Source organism: Pleurodeles waltl, chromosome 2_1 (genome assembly GCF_031143425.1).
Source record: "Pleurodeles waltl isolate 20211129_DDA chromosome 2_1, aPleWal1.hap1.20221129, whole genome shotgun sequence".
Lineage (NCBI taxonomy): Eukaryota > Metazoa > Chordata > Amphibia > Caudata > Salamandridae > Pleurodeles > Pleurodeles waltl.
Genome location: NC_090438.1, coordinates 29,230,398 through 29,250,975, shown reverse-complemented (window position 1 = coordinate 29,250,975; position 20,578 = coordinate 29,230,398). Strand labels below are relative to the sequence as shown.

At 47.0% G+C, this 20,578-nt stretch overlaps 1 protein-coding gene across 9 annotated transcripts in view; it reads left to right on the top strand.

Annotated features, from left to right (window-relative positions):
* OGT (O-linked N-acetylglucosamine (GlcNAc) transferase) overlaps positions 1-20,578 on the top strand; it is a 486,071-nt gene that overhangs the window by 371,487 nt on the left and 94,006 nt on the right. The window lies entirely within an intron of this gene.

Below are 20,578 nucleotides of genomic sequence, written 5' to 3'. Positions count from 1 at the left end.
CTGCAGCCCTTAGAGACCTTCCCTGGCATCAGGGCCCTTGGTACTAGGGATACCATTTACAAGGGACTTACCTGGATGCCAGGGTGTACCAATTGTGTAAACAAAAGTGCAGGTTAGGGAAAGAACACTGGTGCTGGGGCCTGGTTAGCAGTGGGGGAGTAAGTGCCAACAGTGGCGTTTTCCTACACCATGGTTCCGGTTGACTTGTGCCCCACCACCATGATATGATTTTGTAAGATTCACAGGCAGATCCAGTTCCCCTATAAAGGATTCAAGGGAAATCAGCAAAATTTGAATCCTGTTAGCTTTTCTTAGCCTCAGGACCGCGTCATCCATATAAAGAAAGGGTACGGAGCACAAGCCTATTAGAGGGCAGTAGGAATTAGAAGCAGTTAAGGCCTGTTCCAACCCATTTCTATAATTGGGGAACAAGAATGAGGCAAGGATACACCCTTTGCAGCCTCCCCCCACTACACCCCCATCTTAAAATTCTTAGTACATGTTGTGCGATTTGAATATCTCACTAACGCCGTACTATTTGCATGGAGGTCTCATTGAAAGTAAACAATCTTTATATCTAACGCGGGCCCCAGAAGGATTTTCCACAGCTTATCACGGTTGATGTCATCAAATGCGGCCGTAAGGGTCTATGAAGGCCAGGTGGGCTGATTCTGAGCAGGCAGCGGTATATTTAATAATCACCATGTATAGGTTCATGCACTGGTCAATAGTAGATTTGCCAGAGTGAAAACCATTTTGAGAGTGTGAAACAAGGTGTTCGGTGGCATGTGTAGCTGCAGATACACATGTTGTGCATAGTCCGCCGTCTGGTGTTGGGTCGGAGTGTTACAAGTTGTTTTTGTTCGAAGAAGTCTTTTCGAGTCCCGAGACCGAGGGACTCCTCCTCCTTTGTTCCATTGCGCATGGGCGTCGACTCCATGTTAGATTGTTTTTTTTCCGCCATCGGGTTCGGACGTGTTCCTTTTCGCTAGGCTGTCCTTCTTGTTGTTGCAGGAATCTAATTTTCTAGGGTTCAGGGTAGCCCTTAAATACTAAATTTAAGGGCGTGTTTAGGTCTGGGGGGTTAGTAGCCAATGGCTACTAGCCCTGAGAGTGGGTACACCCTCTTTGTGCCTCCTCCCAAGGGGAGGGGGTCACAATCCTAACCCTATTGGGGGAATCCTCCATCTGCAAGATGGAGGATTTCTAAAAGTTAGTCACCTCAGCTCAGGACACCTTAGGGGCTGTCCTGACTGGCCAGTGACTCCTCCTTGTTATTCTCATTATTTTCTCCGGCCTTGCCGCCCAAAGTGGGGGCCGGGGCCGGAGGGGGCGGGCAACTCCACTAGCTGGAGTGTCCTGCGGTGCTGTGACAAAGGGGTGAGCCTTTGAGGCTCACCGCCAGGTGTTACAGCTCCTGCCTGGGGGAGGTGTTAGCATCTCCACCCAGTGCAGGCTTTGTTACTGGCCTCAGAGTGACAAAGGCACTCTCCCCATGGGGCCAGCAACATGTCTCTAGTGTGGCAGGCTGCTGGAACTAGTCAGCCTACACAGATAGTCGGTTAAGTTTCAGGGGGCACCTCTAAGGTGCCTTCTGGGGTGTATTTTGCAATAAAATGTACACTGGCAGTTCGATGGCATCTGTCGCTGTAGATACACATGGTATGCATGAGCTCGCCATCTGGTGTTGGGTCGGAGTGTTACAAGTTGTTTTTCTTCGAAGAAGTGTTTTCGAGTCACAGGACCGAGTGACTCCTCCTTCTGTGCTCATTGCGCATGGGCGTCGACTCCATCTTCGATTGTTTTCTTTCCGCCATCGGGTTCGGACGTGTTCCTGTCGCTCTGAGTTTCGGAACGGAAAGATAGCTCAAAACGGAAGATTTTCGACGGTATCGTTGCGATCCGGTTCGAGATAGACACATACGACGACGCGTTGAACATCGAAGCGCTTCGGTGCCCTTCGGGGTAGATTTCGGCACCCCGTCGGGGCCTAGTCGGCCCGACCGCGTGGAGAACAACGCCGATGGAACGGACCCCGTTTCGATTCTGCCCCGAATGCCACAACAAATATCCTTATACGGACCTACACTGGTCTGTAACCTGTGCCTGTCACCCGAGCACAGCGAAGAATCCTGTGAGGCCTGTCGGGCGTTCCGGTCCCGAAAAACTCTGCGCGACCGTCGAGCGAGAAGACTGCAGATGGCGTCCACGCCAAAGGAGGGTCGACAGTTCGAGACAGAAGAGGAACAGGAAGAATCCTTTTCCATCCAGGATTCAGACTCCGACGAGCTAGACTCTACAAAAACTGTGAGTAAGACGTCGAGATCAGAACTTAAAAAAGGAAAGAAGGCCCAGGGGACGCCACTGCCAACCGGCCATGGCTCCACCCAAATTCTCGGTGACCAACAATCGGCACCGAAAAAGGCCCATTCAGTGTCGAGATCGTCCGACTTCGGTCGAGATACACGCACGCAGCCTCCTCGGGACCGAGAGAGTGCTAAACAGAAGCATCGACACCGAGAGTTCGGTATCGACACGGATCTACGCCGAGACAGTGGCGCCGAAGCCCATAGAGGCCAAGAATTTTCGGCACAGAAAAAGAGGAAGGTTACCTCGGAGCCGAAAAAACAATCAACAGGGTTTTCGGAGCCGAAAAAAGCGACATCAGACCCTGTTTCAGGCTCCTATACTGAAGAGCATTCTATGTCTTCACAAATGAAGAAACATAGGTTTGAACAAGAACTGCTTATCTTTATTCAGCAGGGGACTGGGAAGATCAGTACCCTTCCACCTGTCAAACGAAAGAGAACGCTTCAGTTTACTCCTCAGCAACAAACAGCACCAAAGGTAACACCTCCTCCCTCGCCTCCACCTGTAACTCCGGCTTCGCCAACTTACACCCCGTCACATTCGCCAGCTCACACCTCCATGAGCCACGATGACCAAGATCAGGATGCGTGGGACTTGTACGACGCACCAGTGTCTGATAACAGCCCAGACACATACCCAACTAGGCCATCACCACCAGAAGACAGCACAGCCTACTCACAAGTGGTGGCTAGAGCAGCACTATTCCATAATGTGGAACTACACTCGGAACAAGTAGAGGATGATTTTTTATTTAACACCCTCTCTTCAACCCACAGCTCCAACCAAAGCCTGCCGATGCTCCCAGGCATGCTACGCCATGCAAAGGACATTTTTAAGGAGCCAGTTAAAAGTAGGGCAGTGACGCCTAGGGTGGACAAAAAGTATAAGGCGCCTCCTACGGACCCTGTATTCATCACCTCTCAGCTGCCACCAGATTCTGTGGTGGTAGGGGCTGCCAGAAAACGGGCAAATTCACACACTTCTGGGGATGCACCTCCCCCAGATAAAGAAAGCAGGAAGTTCGATGCAGCCGGGAAGAGGGTTGTTGTCCAAGCAGCAAACCAGTGGCGCATCGCAAATTCACAAGCGCTGCTAGCGCGATACGACAGGGCCCACTGGGATGAGATGCAGCATCTCATTAAACATCTCCCAAAAGATCTGCAAAAAAGAGCAAAACAGGTTGTTGAGGAGGGTCAAAACATTTCCAACAATCAAATACGCTCCTCCATGGATGCAGCAGACACAGCCGCAAGGACCATTAATACGTCGGTTACCATCCGTAGGCACGCATGGCTCAGAACGTCTGGATTCAAGCCAGAAATTCAGCAGGCAGTGCTTAACATGCCAGTCAACGAAAAACTTCTGTTCGGTCCGGAGGTCGACACAGCCATAGAAAAGCTCAAGAAGGACACTGACACTGCCAAGGCCATGGGCGCACTCTACTCCCCGCAGAGCAGAGGATCTTATAACACCTTCCGCAAAACACCTTTTAGAGGAGGGTTTCAGGGTCAGGCCACACAAGCTAGCACCTCACAGTCCGCACCGCCCACCTACTAGGGACAGTACAGGGGAGGTTTTCGGGGCCAGTATAGAGGGGGGCAATTCCCTAGGAATAGAGGAAGATTTCAAAGCCCCAAAACCACTACCAACAAGCAGTGACTCACACGTCACTCACCCCTCCCACACAACACCAGTGGGGGGGAGGATACGTCAATATTACGAAGCATGGGACAAAATAACTACAGACACATGGGTCCTAGCAATTATCCAACATGGTTATTGCATAGAATTCCTGCAATTCCCCCCAGACATACCACCAAAATCACAAAATTTATCAAAATACCATTCACAGCTTCTAGAGATAGAAGTTCAAGCACTACTGCAAAAAAATGCAATAGAATTAGTACCAAGCACACAAATAAACACAGGAGTTTATTCACTGTACTTCTTGATACCAAAAAAGGACGAAACACTGAGACCAATTCTAGACCTCAGAGTAGTAAACACATTCATCAAATCAGACCACTTTCACATGGTCACACTACAAGAAGTGTTACCATTGCTCAAAAAACACAACTACATGACAACCCTAGACCTCAAGGACGCATATTTCCATATACCAATACATCAATCACACAGGAAATATCTAAGGTTTGTATTCAAAGGAATACATTACCAATTCAAAGTATTGCCTTTTGGTTTAACAACCGCTCCAAGAGTATTCACAAAATGCCTAGCAGTAGTCGCTGCACACATCAGAAGGCAGCAAATACATGTGTTCCCGTATCTAGACGACTGGCTAATCAAAACCAGTTCGCTCACACAATGCTCAAACCACACAAATCAAGTCATACAAACCCTCTACAAACTAGGGTTCACCGTCAACTTTGCAAAATCAAACATTCTGCCAAGCAAAGTACAGCAATATCTAGGAGCCATAATAGACACGACAAAAGGAGTAGCAACGCCAACTCCACAAAGGATCCACAATTTCAACAGAGTCATTCAACACATGTCTCCAAACCAAACAATACAAGCAAGAACAATACTACAGCTCCTAGGCATGATGTCCTCATGCATAGCCATTGTCCCAAACGCAAGACTGCACATGAGGCCCTTACAGCAGTGCCTAACCTCACAGTGGTCTCAAGCACAGGGTCACCTTCTAGATCTGGTGTTGCTAGACCGCCAAACTTACCTCTCGCTTCTATGGTGGAACAGTATAAATTTAAACATAGGGCGGCCTTTCCAAGACCCAGTGCCACAGTACGTAATAACAACAGATGCTTCCATGACAGGGTGGGGAGCACATCTCAATCAACACAACATAAGAGGACAATGGAACATACATCAAACAAAACTGCATATAAATCTTCTAGAATTATTAGCAGTTTTTCAAGCACTAAAAGCTTTCCAACCAATCATAACCCACAAATACATCCTTGTCAAAACAGACAACATGACAACGATGTATTATCTAAACAAACAAGGAGGAACACATTCAACGCAGTTAAGCTTGTTAGCTCAAAAAATATGGGAGTGGGCACTCCACCATCAAATTGGTCTAATAGCACAGTTTATTCCGGGGATCCAGAATCAGCTGGCAGACAATCTCTCTCGAGATCACCAGCAAGTCCACGAATGGGAAATCCACCCACAGATTCTGAACACCTACTTCACACTCTGGGGAACACCACAAATAGACTTATTTGCAACAAAAGAGAACGCAAAATGCCAAAACTTCGCGTCCAGATACCCACACAAGCAATCCCAAGGCAATGCCCTATGGGTGAACTGGTCAGGAATATTTGCTTACGCTTTTCCTCCTCTCCCTCTCCTTCCTTACCTAGTAAACAAATTGAGTCAAAACAAACTCAAACTCATTTTAATAGCACCAACGTGGGCAAGACAACCCTGGTACACAACACTGCTAGATCTGTCTGTAGTACCACACATCAAACTGCCCAACAAACCAGATCTGTTAACGCAACACAACCAACAGATCAGACACCCGGACCCAGCATCGCTGAATCTAGCAATCTGGCTCCTGAAATCCTAGAATTCGGACACTTACAACTTAGCCAAGAGTGTATGGAAGTCATAAAGCAGGCCAGAAGGCCATCCACTAGACACTGCTACGCAAGTAAGTGGAAAAGATTTGTTTGGTACTGCCATCATAATCAGATACAACCACTAGACGCAACTCCAAAACATATAGTAAATTACTTGCTCCATTTACAAAAAGCAAAGCTAGCCTTCTCTTCTATTAAAATACACCTTGCAGCAATATCTGCATACCTGCAAACTACCTATTCAACTTCCTTGTATAGGATACCAGTTATCAAAGCATTCATAGAAGGGCTTAAAAGAATTATACCACCAAGAACACCACCTGTTCCTTCATGGAACCTAAACGTGGTTCTAACAAGACTCATGGGCCCACCTTTCGAACCCATGCACTCTTGCGGAATACAATTCCTAACCTGGAAAGTTGCCTTTCTCATCGCCATTACATCTCTAAGAAGAGTAAGTGAAATTCAAGCGTTCACAACACAAGAGCCTTTTATACAAATACATAAAAATAAGGTCGTCCTACGACCTAATCCAAAATTTTTACCAAAAGTTATTTCACCATTCCATCTAAATCAAACGGTAGAACTACCAGTTTTTTTCCCACAGCCAGATTCTGTGGCTGAAAGAGCACTACATACATTAGATGTCAAAAGAGCATTAATGTACTACATTGACAGAACAAAGAACATCAGAAAAACTAAACAGCTATTTATTGCATTCCAAAAACCTCATGCAGGTAACCCAATATCAAAACAAGGTATAGCCAGATGGATAGTTAAATGCATCCAAATCTGCTACCTTAAAGCAAAAAGACAACTGCCCATTACTCCCAGGGCATATTCAACAAGGAAAAAAGGTGCTTCAATGGCCTTTTTAGGAAACATCCCAATGCAGGAAATATGTAAGGCAGCCACTTGGTCTACGCCTCACACATTCACCAAACACTACTGTATAGATGTGCTATCCGCACAACAAGCTACAGTAGGTCAAGCTGTATTAAGAACTCTATTTCAGACAACTTCTACTCCTACAGGCTAAACCACCGCTTATGGGGAACTAACTGCTTACTAGTCTATGCATACCATGTGTATCTACAGCGACAGATGCCATCGAACTGAAAATGTCACTTACCCAGTGTACATCTGTTCGTGGCATCAGTCGCTGAGATTCACATGGACCCACCCACCTCCCCGGAAGCCTGTAGCAGTTCAGAAGTTACCTTCAATTTTGTACATTTGTATATATATTACTTAATCCTTTAATAGGTACATACTTACATTTTTCATTGCGCGGGCACTATTACTATAGTACAACTCCTACCTCACCCTCTGCGGGGAAAACAATCGAAGATGGAGTCGACGCCCATGCGCAATGAGCACAGAAGGAGGAGTCACTCGGTCCCGTGACTCGAAAACACTTCTTCGAAGAAAAACAACTTGTAACACTCCGACCCAACACCAGATGGCGAGCTCATGCATACCATGTGAATCTCAGCGACTGATGCCACGAACAGATGTACACTGGGTAAGTGACATTTTCATCAGTGTGCATTTATTGTGCTGAGAAGTTTGATACCAAACTTCCCAGTTTTCAGTGTAGCCATTATGGTGCTGTGGAGTTCGTGTTTGACAAACTCCCAGACCATATACTCTTATGGCTACCCTGCACTTACAATGTCTAAGGTTTTGTTTAGACACTGTAGGGGTACCCTGCTCATGCACTGGTACCCTCACCTATGGTATAGTGCACCCTGCCTTAGGGCTGTAAGGCCTGCTAGAGGGGTGTCTTACCTATACTGCATAGGCAGTGAGAGGCTGGCATGGCACCCTGAGGGGAGTGCCATGTCGACTTACTCGTTTTGTTCTCACTGGCACACACAAGCTGGCAAGCAGGGTGTCTGTGCTGAGTGAGAGGTCTCCAGGTTGGCATAAGACATGCTGCAGCCCTTAGAGACCTTCCTTGGCATCAGGGCCCTTGGTACTAGAAGTATCAGTTACAAGGGACTTATCTGGATGCCAGGGTCTGCCAATTGTGGATACAAACGTACAGGTTAGGGAAAGAACACTGGTGCTGGGGCCTGGTTAGCAGGCCTCAGCACACTTTCAATTGTAAACATAGCATCAGCAAAGGCAAAAAGTCAGGGGGCAACCATGCCAAGGAGGCATTTCCTTACAGCTCCTCTATGGACACAGCGGCAAGAACAATAAATACCGCAGTAACCATAAGAAGGCACGCATGGTTGCGCACATCTGGCTTTAAACCGGAAATACAGCAAGCGGTGCTCAATATGCCGTTCAATGAACAACAATTGTTTGGACCCGAAGTGGACACGGCAATTGAGAAATTGAAAAAGGACACGGACACAGCCAAGGCCATGGGCGCACTCTATTCCCCGCAGGGCAGAGGCACTTTCGGCACCTTCCGCAAAACAACCTTCAGAGGGGGGTTTCGGGGTCAAGCCACACAAGCCAGCACCTCACAATCTACACCGTCTACCTACCAGGGACAGTACCAAAGGGGAGGCTTTCGGGGCCAGTATAGAGGAGGACAATTCCCTAGAAACCGGGGAAAATTTCAAAGTACAAAAACCCCTGCAACCAAACAGTGACTCACAAGTCACTCAACCCCTTCACACAACATCAGTGGGGGGAAGACTAAGTCAGTTTTACAAATCTTGGGAGGAGATAACAACAGACACTTGGGTGTTAGCAATTATCCGACATGGTTATTGCATAGAATTTCTCCAACTCCCTCCAAATGTCCCACCAAAAACACAGAATATGTCAAAACAGCATTTAGACCTTCTAGAACTAGAAGTTAAAGCATTACTGCTAAAGGACGCAATAGAATTGGTACCATGTACACATATAAACACAGGAGTTTACTCACTGTACTTTCTAATACCAAAAAAGGACAAAACACTGAGACCAATCCTAGATCTCAGAACACTAAACACCTACATCAAATCAGAACACTTTCACATGGTCACATTACAAGACGTGTTACCACTGCTAAAGCAACAAGACTACATGACAACCTTAGATCTAAAGGACGCATATTTCCATATACCGATACATCCCTCGCACAGGAAATACCTAAGGTTCGTATTCAAGGGAATACATTACCAATTCAAAGTGTTGCCGTTCGGTATCACAACCGCACCAAGAGTATTTACAAAATGCCTAGCAGTAGTAGCTGCACACATCAGAAGGCAGCATATACACGTATTCCCGTACCTAGACGATTGGCTAATCAAGACCAACTCCCTCACAAAGTGTTCACACCACACAGATTGTCATACAAACCCTCTACAAACTCGGTTTCTCCATCAGCTATACAAAATCTCACATTCTGCCGTGCAAAACACAGCAATACTTAGGAGCGACAATCAACACAACAAAGGGAATAGCCACTCCAAGTCCACAAAGGGTTCAAAATTTTCACAAGGTTATACAAGCCATGTATCCAACACAAAAGATACAGGCAAAGACGGTATTAAAACTCCTAGGCATGATGTCCTCATGCATAGCCATTGTCCCAAACGCAAGACTGCACATGAGGCCCTTACAACAGTGCCTAGCATCACAGTGGTCACATGCACAGGGTCACCTTCTAGATCTGGTGTTGATAGACCGCCAAACATACATCTCGCTTCTATGGTGGAACAGTATAAATTTAAACAAAGGGCGGCCTTTCCAAAACCCAGTGCCACAATACATGATAACAGATGCTTCCATGACAGGGTGGGGAGCACACCTCAGTCAACACAGCATCCAAGGACAATGGGACGTACATCGAACAAAGCTGCATATAAATCACCTCGAATTGTTAGCAGTATTCCTAGCGTTGAAAGCATTTCAACCCATCATAACCCACAAATACATTCTTGTCAAAACAGACAACATGACAACAATGTATTATCTAAACAAACAGGGGGGAACACACTCGACACAGCTGTGCCTCCTGGCACAAAAGATATGGCAATGGGCAATTCACAACCACATTCGCCTAATAGCACAATTTATTCCAGGGATCCAAAATCAACTAGCAGACAATCTCTCTCGAGATCACCAACAGGTCCACGAATGGGAGATTCACCCCCAAATTCTAAACACTTACTTCAAAATTTGGGGGACACCTCAAATAGACCTATTTGCAACAAAGGAGAACGCAAAATGCCAAAACTTCGCATCCAGGTACCCACACAGGCAGTCTCGAGGCAATGCTCTATGGATGAACTGGTCAGGGATATTTGCGTACGCTTTTCCCCCTCTCCCTCTCCTTCCATATCTAGTAAACAAATTGAGTCAAAACAAACTCAAACTCATACTAATAGCACCAACATGGGCAAGACAACCTTAGTACACAACACTACTAGACCTGTCAGTAGTACCCCATGTCAGGTTGCCCAACAGACCAGATCTGTTAACACAACACAAACAACAGATCAGGCATCCAAACCCAGCATTGCTGAATCTAGCAATCTGGCTCCTGAGATCCTAGAATTCGGACATTTAAACCTCACCCAAGAATGTATGGAAGTCATAAAACAAGCTAGAAGACCATCCACTAGACACTGCTGTGCAAGCAAATGGAAAAGATGTGTTTGCTACTGCCATAATAATCAAGTTAAACCATTACATGCATCTCCAAAGGATATAGTGGGATACTTGCTACATTTACAAAAATCAAATCTAGCCTTCTCTTCCATAAAGATACACCTCGCAGCAATATCTGCATACCTGCAAATTACCCATTCAACTTCACTATTTAGGATACCTGTCATTAAAGCGTTTATGGAAGGCCTGAAAAGAATTATACCACCAAGAACACCACCTGTTCCTTCATGGAACCTCAACATCGTCTTAACAAGACTCATGGGCCCACCTTTTGAACCCATGCACTCTTGTGAAATGCAATTCTGAACGTGGAAGGTTGCATTTCTCATTGCCATCACATCTCTAAGAAGAGTAAGTGAAATTCAGGCGTTTACTATACAAGAACCTTTTATTCAAATACACAAAAATAAGGTGGTCCTAAGAAGCAATCCAAATTTTTTACCAAAAGTTATTTCACCGTTCCACTTAAATCAAACAGTAGAACTACCAGTGTTCTTCCCACAGCCAGACTCAGTAGCTGAAAGGGCACTACATACATTAGACATCAGAAGAGCACTAATGTACTACATTGACAGAACAAAAGAAATTAGGAAAACAAAACAACTGTTTATTGCATTTCAAAAACCTCATACAGGAAACCCAATATCAAAACAGGGTATAGCCAGATGGATAGTTAAGTGCATCCAAACCTGCTACCTTAAAGCAAAGAGAGAACTGCCCATTACACCAAGGGCACATTCAACCAGAAAGAAAGGCGCTACCATGGCCTTCCTAGGAAACATTCCAATGAACGAGATATGTAAGGCAGCCACATGGTCTATGCCTCACACATTTACTAAGCACTACTGTGTAGACGTGCTATCCGCACAACAAGCCACAGTAGGTCAAGCCGTACTAAGAACTTTATTTCAGACTACTTCCACTCCTACAGGCTGAGCCACCGCTTTTGTGGAGATAACTGCTTACTAGTCTATGCACAACATGTGTATCTGCAGCTACACATGCCACCATACGGAAAATGTCACTTACCCAGTGTACATCTGTTCGTGGCATTAGTCGCTGCAGATTCACATGTGCCCACCCGCCTCCCCGGGAGCCTGTAGCCGTTTGGAAGTTATCTTCAACATTTGTACATTTGTAAATATATGTTCGATGGCATCTGTCGCTGTAGATACACATGTTGTGCATAGCCCGCCATCTGCTGTTGGGTCGGAGTGTTACAAGTTGTTTTTCTTCGAAGAAGTCTTTCGAGTCACGGGACCGAGGGACTCCTCCTCTTTGTCTCCATTGCGCATGGGCGTCGACTTCATCTTCGATTGTTTTCTTTCCGCCATCGGGTTCGGACGTGTTCCTTTCGCTCCGGGTTTCGAAACGGAAAGTTAGCTCAAAATCGGAAAATTACGTTGGTATTGTTGCGTTCGGGATCGGGTTAGATAGCATCGACATCGAATCCAAACGATAACGTCTCCGTTGCCCTTCGGGGTAGTTTTCGATCCCCCGTCGGGGCCTGATCGGCCCGACCGCGTGTGACATCGACGCTGATGGAACGGACCCCGTTCCGATTCTGTCCTAAATGCCACAACAAATACCCATATACAGACCAACATTCGGTCTGTAACCTGTGCCTGTCGCCCGAGCACAGGGAAGAAACTTGTGAGGCCTGTCGTGCGTTCCGGTCCTGAAAAACGCTCCGTGACCGACGAGCCAGAAGACTGCAAATGGCGTCCACGCCGACAGGACACCGAGAATTCGAGGAACAAGAAGAAGTAGAAGCCTTCTCGATCCATGAATCGGATTCGGACGAATTCGACGACCATGAAACAGTGATTAAGACGTCGAAGATAGCACATAAGAAAACTGACAAGGCCCAGGGGACGCCACTGCCATCAGGCCATGGCTCAACCCATAAAAGCGGTGACCGCCCATCGGCACCGAAGAAGGCCGAAATAGTGCTGAGATCGTCCGACTCGGGTCGAGACACAGGCACCCAGCCATCTCGGGACCGAGATAGGGCTGCCGACAAAGATCCACGCCGAGATAGCGGAGCCGAAGCTGCTCGACGCAGAGACAGCGGCACCGAGGAGGATCGACGCCGAGGGGGTTCGACTCCGAAAAAGAGAAAAGTCGCCTCGGAGCTGAAAAAGAGCGTGGACATAGTTTCGGTGCCAAAACGACCCGCAACCGAGCCAACTACCGGTTCCTATTCAGAGGAACAATCACTGTCCTCTCAAATGCGAAAGCATAGATTCGAGGAGGAATTACAATCCACCGAGGTGGACCACACTCAAAAACTGATTTTTATACAGAGTCGAAAAGGGAAAATAAGCACCCTTCCCCCTATTAGGAGGAAGAGGAGACTTGAATTCCAACAAGAACAAGCACCACAAACAAAACTGGTGAAGAAGATAACTCCGCCACCCTCTCCGCCACCTGTAGCTCACATTTCACCGGCACAGACTCCGTCACATTCACCGGCTCACACCTTAAGCCAAGGTGACCAGGACCAAGATGCTTGGGACTTATACGACGCCCCAGTGTCAGACAACAGTCCAGAGGCGTATCCTACAAAGCCCTCACCACCAGAAGACAGCACAGCATATTCACAAGTGGTGGCTAGAGCAGCAGAGTTCCATAACGTGTCTCTACACTCGGAGCCTGTCGAGGATGACTTCCTCTTCAACACCCTCTCTTCCACACATAGCACCTACCAAAGCCTGCCTATGCTCCCAGGAATGCTAAGGCACGCAAAGGACATATTCAAAGAGCCTGTCAAGAGTAGGGCAATAACACCGAGGGTGGAAAAGAAATATAAAGCACCTCCCACAGACCCAGCTTTCATCACCTCACAACTGCCACCAGATTCGGTTGTGGTTGGGGCAGCTCGCAAGAGAGCAAACTATCACACATCGGGCGATGCACCACCCCCGGATAAGGAGAGCCGCAAGTTCGATGCAGCCGGTAAAAGGGTTGCAGTACAGGCTGCAAACCAGTGGCGCATCGCTAACTCTCAAGCGCTCCTAGCGCGATATGACAGAGCCCACTGGGACGAGATGCAACACCTCATTGAGCATCTACCCACAGAACTACAAAAGAGGGCGAAACAAGTGGTTGAGGAGGGCCAAAACATCTCCAATAACCAGCTACGCTCCTCTATCGACGCAGCGGACACAGCGGCAAGAACAATTAACACGGCAGTAACCATACGAAGGCACGCGTGGCTACGAACATCTGGTTTTAAACCAGAGATACAGCAGGCGGTGCTCAATATGCCATTCAATGAGCAACAATTGTTCGGACCTGAAGTGGACACGGCAATTGAGAAGCTAAAAAAGGACACTGACACTGCAAAAGCCATGGGCGCGCTCTACTCCCCGCAGAGTAGAGGCACTTTCAACACCTTCCGCAAGACGACCTTTAGAGGGGGGTTTCGGGGTCAAGCCACACAAGCCAGTACCTCACATTCAACACCGTCCACCTACCAGGGACAGTACCAAAGGGGAGGCTTTCGGGGCCAATACAGAGGAGTACAATTCCCTAGAAGCAGGGGAAAATTTCAAAGCCCCAAAACACCTACAACCAAACAGTGACTCACACGTCACTCATCCCCTCCACACAACAACAGTGGGGGGAAGAATAAGTCCGTATTACCAAGCGTGGGAGAAAATAACAAGACACTTGGGTCTTAGCAGTTATCCAACATGGTTATTGCATAGAATTTCTACAAATCCCTCCAAACATACCACCAAAAACACAGAATATATCAAAACAACATTCGGACCTCCTAGAAATAGAAGTTCAAGCATTACTGCAAAAGAACGCAATAGAACTGGTACCAGATACACAAACAAATACAGGGGTTTACTCACTGTACTTTCTAATACCAAAGAAGGACAAAACACTGAGACCAATCCTAGACCTCAGAACACTGAACACATACATCAAATCAGAACACTTTCACATGGTCACGCTACAGGAAGTGTTACCATTGCTAAAGCAACAAGATTACATGACAACCTTAGATCTCAAAGACGTGTATTTCCACATACCAATACATCCGTCGCACAGAAAATACCTAAGGTTCGTATTCAAAGGAATACATTACCAATTCAAAGTATTGCCGTTCGGTTTAACAACTGCACCAAGAGTCTTCACAAAATGCCTAGCAGTAGTGGCTGCACACATCAGAAGGCAGCAAATACACGTATTCCCGTATCTAGACGACTGGCTAATCAAGACCGACTCACTGACAAGGTGCTCACACCACACAGATCAGGTCATACAAACCCTCTACAAACTCGGTTTCACCATCAACTATGCGAAATCACACATTATGCCGTGCAAGGTACAACAATACCTAGGAGCGACAATAGACACAACGAGGGGAATAGCCACTCCAAGTCCACAAAGGGTTCAAAATTTCCAAAAGATTATACAACGCATGTATCCAACACAAAGAATACAGGCGAAGATGATATTACAACTCCTAGGCATGATGTCCTCATGCATAGCCATTGTCCCAAACGCAAGGTTGCACATGCGGCCCTTACAACAGTGCCTAGCATCACAATGGTCACAAGCACAGGGTCAGTGTAGGAAGTTGGCTCTGTATGTGCTATTTCAAAGTAAGGAATAGCATGCACAGAGTCCAAGGGTTCCCCTTAGAGGTAAAATAGTGGTAAAAATAGATAATACTAATGCTCTATTTTGTGGTAGTGTGGTCGAGCAGTAGGCTTATCCAAGGAGTAGTGTTAAGCATTTGTTGTACATACACATAGACAATAAATGAGGTACACACACTCAGAGACAAATCCAGCCAATAGGTTTTTATATAGAAAAATATCTTTTCTTAGTTTATTTTAAGAACCACAGGTTCAAATTCTACATGTAATAGCTCATTCGAAAGGTATTGCAGGTAAGTACTTTAGGAACTTCAAATCATCAAAATTGCATGTATACTTTTCAAGTTAATGACAAATAGCTGTTTTAAAAGTGGACACTTAGTGCAATTTTCACAGTTCCTAGGGGAGGTAAGTTTTGATTAGTTTTTCCAGGTAAGTAAGACACTTACAGGGTTCAGTTCTTGGTCCAAGGTAGCCCACCGTTGGGGGTTCAGAGCAACCCCAAAGTCACCACACCAGCAGCTCAGGGCCGGTCAGGTGCAGAGTTCAAAGTGGTGCCCAAAACACATAGGCTAGAATGGAGAGAAGGGGGTGCCCCGGTTCCGGTCTGCTTGCAGGTAAGTACCCGCGTCTTCGGAGGGCAGACCAGGGGGGTTTTGTAGGGCACCGGGGGGGACACAAGTCCACACAGAAATTTCACCCTCAGCGGCGCGGGGGCGGCCGGGTGCAGTGTAGAAACAAGCGTCGGGTTTGTAATGGAAGTCAATGGGAGATCTAGGGATCTCTTCAGCGCTGCAGGCAGGCAAGGGGGGGGTTCCTCGGGGAAACCTCCACTTGGTCAAGGGAGAGGGACTCCTGGGGGTCACTCCTCCAGTGAAAGTCCGGTCCTTCAGGTCCTGGGGGCTGCGGGTGCAGGGTCTCTCCCAGGTGTCGGGACTTTGGATTCAAGGAGTCGCGGTCAGGGGAAGCCTCGGGATTCCCTCTGCAGGCGGCGCTGTGGGGGCTCAGGGGGGACAGGTTTTGGTACTCACAGTATCAGAGTAGTCCTGGGGTCCCTCCTGAGGCGTCGGATCTCCACCAGCCGAGTCGGGGTCGCCGGGTGCAGTGTTGCAAGTCTCACGCTTCTTGCGGGGAGCTTGCAGGGATCTTTAAAGTTGCTGGAAACAAAGTTGCAGCTTTTCTTGGAGCAGGTCCGCTGTCCTCGGGAGTTTCTTGTCTTTTCGAAGCAGGGGCAGTCCTCAGAGGATGTCGAGGTCGCTGGTCCCTTCGGAAGGCGTCGCTGGAGCAGGATCTTTGGAAGGCAGGAGACAGGCCGGTGAGTTTCTGGAGCCAAGGCAGTTGTCGTCTTCTGGTCTTCCGCTGCAGGGGTTTTCAGCTGGGCAGTCCTTCTTCTTGTTGCAGGAATCTAATTTTCTAGGGTTCAGGGTAGCCCTTAAATACTAAATTTAAGGGCGTGTTTAGGTCTGGGGGGTTAGTAGCCAATGGCTACTAGCCCTGAGGGTGGGTACACCCTCTTTGTGCCTCCTCCCAAGGGGAGGGGGTCATAATCCTAACCCTATTGGGGGAATCCTCCATCTGCAAGATGGAGGATTTCTACAAGTCAGAGTCACCTCAGCTCAGGACACCTTAGGGGCTGTCCTGATTGGTCAGTGACTCCTCCTGGTTGCTTTCTTTGTTCCCTCCAGCCTTGCCGCCAAAAGTGGGGGCCGTGGCCGGAGGGGGCGGGCAACTCCACTAAGCTGGAGTGCCCTGCTGGGCTGTGACAAAGGGGTGAGCCTTTGAGGCTCACCGCCAGGTGTTACAGCTCCTGTCTGGGGGAGGTGTTAGCATCTCCACCCAGTGCAGGCTTTGTTACTGGCCTCAGAGTGACAAAGGCACTCTCCCCATGGGGCCAGCAACATGTCTCTGGTGTGGCAGGCTGCTGGAACTAGTCAGCCTACACAGACAGTCGGTTAAGTTTCAGGGGGCACCTCTAAGGTGCCCTCTGTGGTGTATTTTACAATAAAATGTACACTGGCATCAGTGTGCATTTATTGTGCTGAGAAGTTTGATACCAAACTTCCCAGTTTTCAGTGTAGCCATTATGGTGCTGTGAAGTTCGTGTAAAACAGACTCCCAGACCATATACTCTTATGGCTACCCTGCACTTACAATGTCTAAGGTTTTGCTTAGACACTGTAGGGGCACAGTGCTCATGCACTGGTACCCTCACCTATGGTATAGTGCACCCTGCCTTAGGGCTGTAAGGCCTGCTAGAGGGGTGTCTTACCTATACTGCATAGGCAGTGAGAGGCTGGCATGGCACCCTGAGGGGAGTGCCATGTCGACTTACTCATTTTGTTCTCACCAGCACACACAGGCTTGTAAGCAGTGTGTCTGTGCTGAGTGAGGGGTCTCTAGGGTGGCATAATACATGCTACAGCCCTTAGAGACCTTCCCTGGCATCAGGGCCCTTGGTACCAGAGGTACCAGTTACAAGGGACTTATCTGGATGCCAGGGTGTGCCAATTGTGGAAACAATGGTACATTTTAGGTGAAAGAACACTGGTGCTGGGGCCTGGTTAGCAGGGTCCCAGCACACTTCTCAGTCAAGTCAGCATCAGTATCAGGCAAAAAAGTGGGGGGTAACTGCAACAGGGAGCCATTTCTTTACAGTCAGCTTCTAGATCTGGTGTTGATAGACCGCCAAACATACATCTCGCTTCTATGGTGGAACAATATAAATTTAAACAAAGGGCGGCCTTTCCAAGACCCAGTGCCACAATACGTGATAACAACAGATTCTTCCATGACAGGGTGGGGAGCACACCTCAATCAACACAGCATACAAGGACAATGGGACGTACATCAAAGAAAGCTGCATATAAATCACCTCGAACTACTAGCAGTTTTCCAAGCATTAAAAGCATTTCAACCAATCATAACTCACAAATACATTCTTGTCAAAACGGACAACATGACGACAATGTATTATCTAAACAAACAGGGGGGGACACACTCGACACAGCTGTGCCTTCTGGCACAAAAAATATGGCAATGGGCAATTCACAACCACATTCGCCTAATAGCACAGTTTATTCCAGGGATCCAGAATCAACTTGCAGACAATCTCTCTCGAGATCACCAACAGGTCCACGAATGGGAAATTCACCCCCAAATTCTAAACACTTACTTCAAACGTTGGGGAACACCTCAAATAGACTTATTTGCAACAAAGGAGAACGCAAAATGCCAAAACTTCGCATCCAGATACCCACACAGGCAGTCTCAAGGCAATGCCCTATGGATGAACTGGTCAGGGATATTTGCGTACGCTTTTCCCCCTCTCCTTCCATATCTAGTAAACAAATTGAGTCAAAACAAACTCAAACTCATACTGATAGCACCAACGTGGGCAAGGCAACCATGGTACACAACACTGCTAGACCTATCAGTAGTACCCCACGTCAAGTTGCCCAGCAGGCCAGATCTGTTAACACAAACAGATCAGGCATCCAAACCCAGCATCGCTGAATCTAGCAATCTGGCTCCTGAAATCCTAGAATTCGGACACTTAAACCTCACACAAGAATGTATGGAAGTCATAAAGCAAGCTAGAAGACCATCCACTAGACACTGCTATGCAAGCAAATGGAAAAGGTTTGTTTGCTACTGCCATCATAATCAAATTCAACCATTACACGCATCTCCAAAGGATGTAGTGGGTTACTTACTACACTTACAAAAATCGAACCTGGCCTTCTCTTCCATTAAAATACACCTCGCAGCAATATCTGCATACCTGCACATTACCCATTCAACTTCACTATTTAGGATACCTGTCATTAAAGCGTTTATGGAAGGCCTCAAAAGAATTATACCACCAAGGACACCACCTGTTCCTTCATGGAACCTCAACATTGTCTTAACAAGACTCATGGGTCCACCCTTTGAACCTATGCATTCTTGCGAAATACAATTCCTAACCTGGAAAGTTGCATTTCTCATCGCCATCACATCTCTAAGAAGAGTAAGTGAAATTCAGGCGTTTACAATACAAGAACCTTTTATCCAACTACACAAAAATAAAGTAGTCCTAAGGACCAATCCTAAATTTTTGCCAAAGGTTATTTCACCGTTCCACCTAAATCAAACGGTAGAGCTACCAGTGTTCTTCCCACAGCCAGGTTCCATAGCTGAAAGGGCACTACATACATTAGACGTCAAAAGAGCACTAATGTACTACATCGACAGAACTAAAAACATCAGAAAAACTAAACAACTGTTTATTGCATTTCAAAAACCTCACGCAGGAAACCCAATATCGAAACAGGGTATAGCCAGATGGATAGTTAAGTGCATCCAAATCTGCTACCTTAAAGCAAAAAGACAACTGCCCATTACACCAAGGGCACACTCAACCAGAAAGAAAGGCGCTACCATGGCCTTCCTAGGGAATATTCCAATGCACGAAATATGTAAGGCAGCCACATGGTCTACGCCTCACACATTTACCAAGCACTACTGTGTAGACGTGCTATCAGCACAACAAGCCACAGTAGGTCAAGCCGTACTAAGAACCTTATTTCAGACTACTTCCACTCCTACAGGCTGAGCCACCGCTTTTGGGGAGATAACTGCTTACTAGTCTATGCACAACATGTGTATCTACAGCGACAGATGCCATCGAACTGAAAATGTCACTTACCCAGTGTACATCTGTTCGTGGCATCAGTCGCTGAAGATTCACATGTGCCCACCCACCTCCCCGGGAGCCTGTAGCCGTTTGGAAGTTAGCTTCAACTTTGTACATTTGTAAATATATTAAATCTTAAATAGGTACATACTTATTCACTCCATTGCATGGGCACTATTACTAACAAACAACTCCTACCTCACCCTCTGCGGGGAAAACAATCGAAGATGGAGTCGACGCCCATGCGCAATGGAGACAAAGAGGAGGAGTCCCTCGGTCCCGTGACTCGAAAGACTTCTTCGAAGAAAAACAACTTGTAACACTCCGACCCAACACCAGATGGCGGGCTATGCACAACATGTGAATCTTCAGCGACTGATGCCACGAACAGATGTACACTGGGTAAGTGACATTTTCCTTTTCTTCTCCCCCACTTTCTTTCAACCCATTCCAAAAAGGCATGTGGATGAGCCGAAACCAACCGCATTCTTTCAGTGGGTTTTCAACCCGTTGTAAAAGGATACAATGTGCGCATGCACGGGATCCATCTGTGAATGTTTATGTAAAACTGTACCACAGAAACATTCAAAGACGGCCGCCTGTGACCTCACGTGTGCACGCACTCCCATGAGGGTGGCAGTCCCACCAGTCTCTATTGGCTTTGTTAATGTTTTTATTCAGCAGGTGGCATTATGTTCGCAAGAGGTGATGGTACTTTAAAC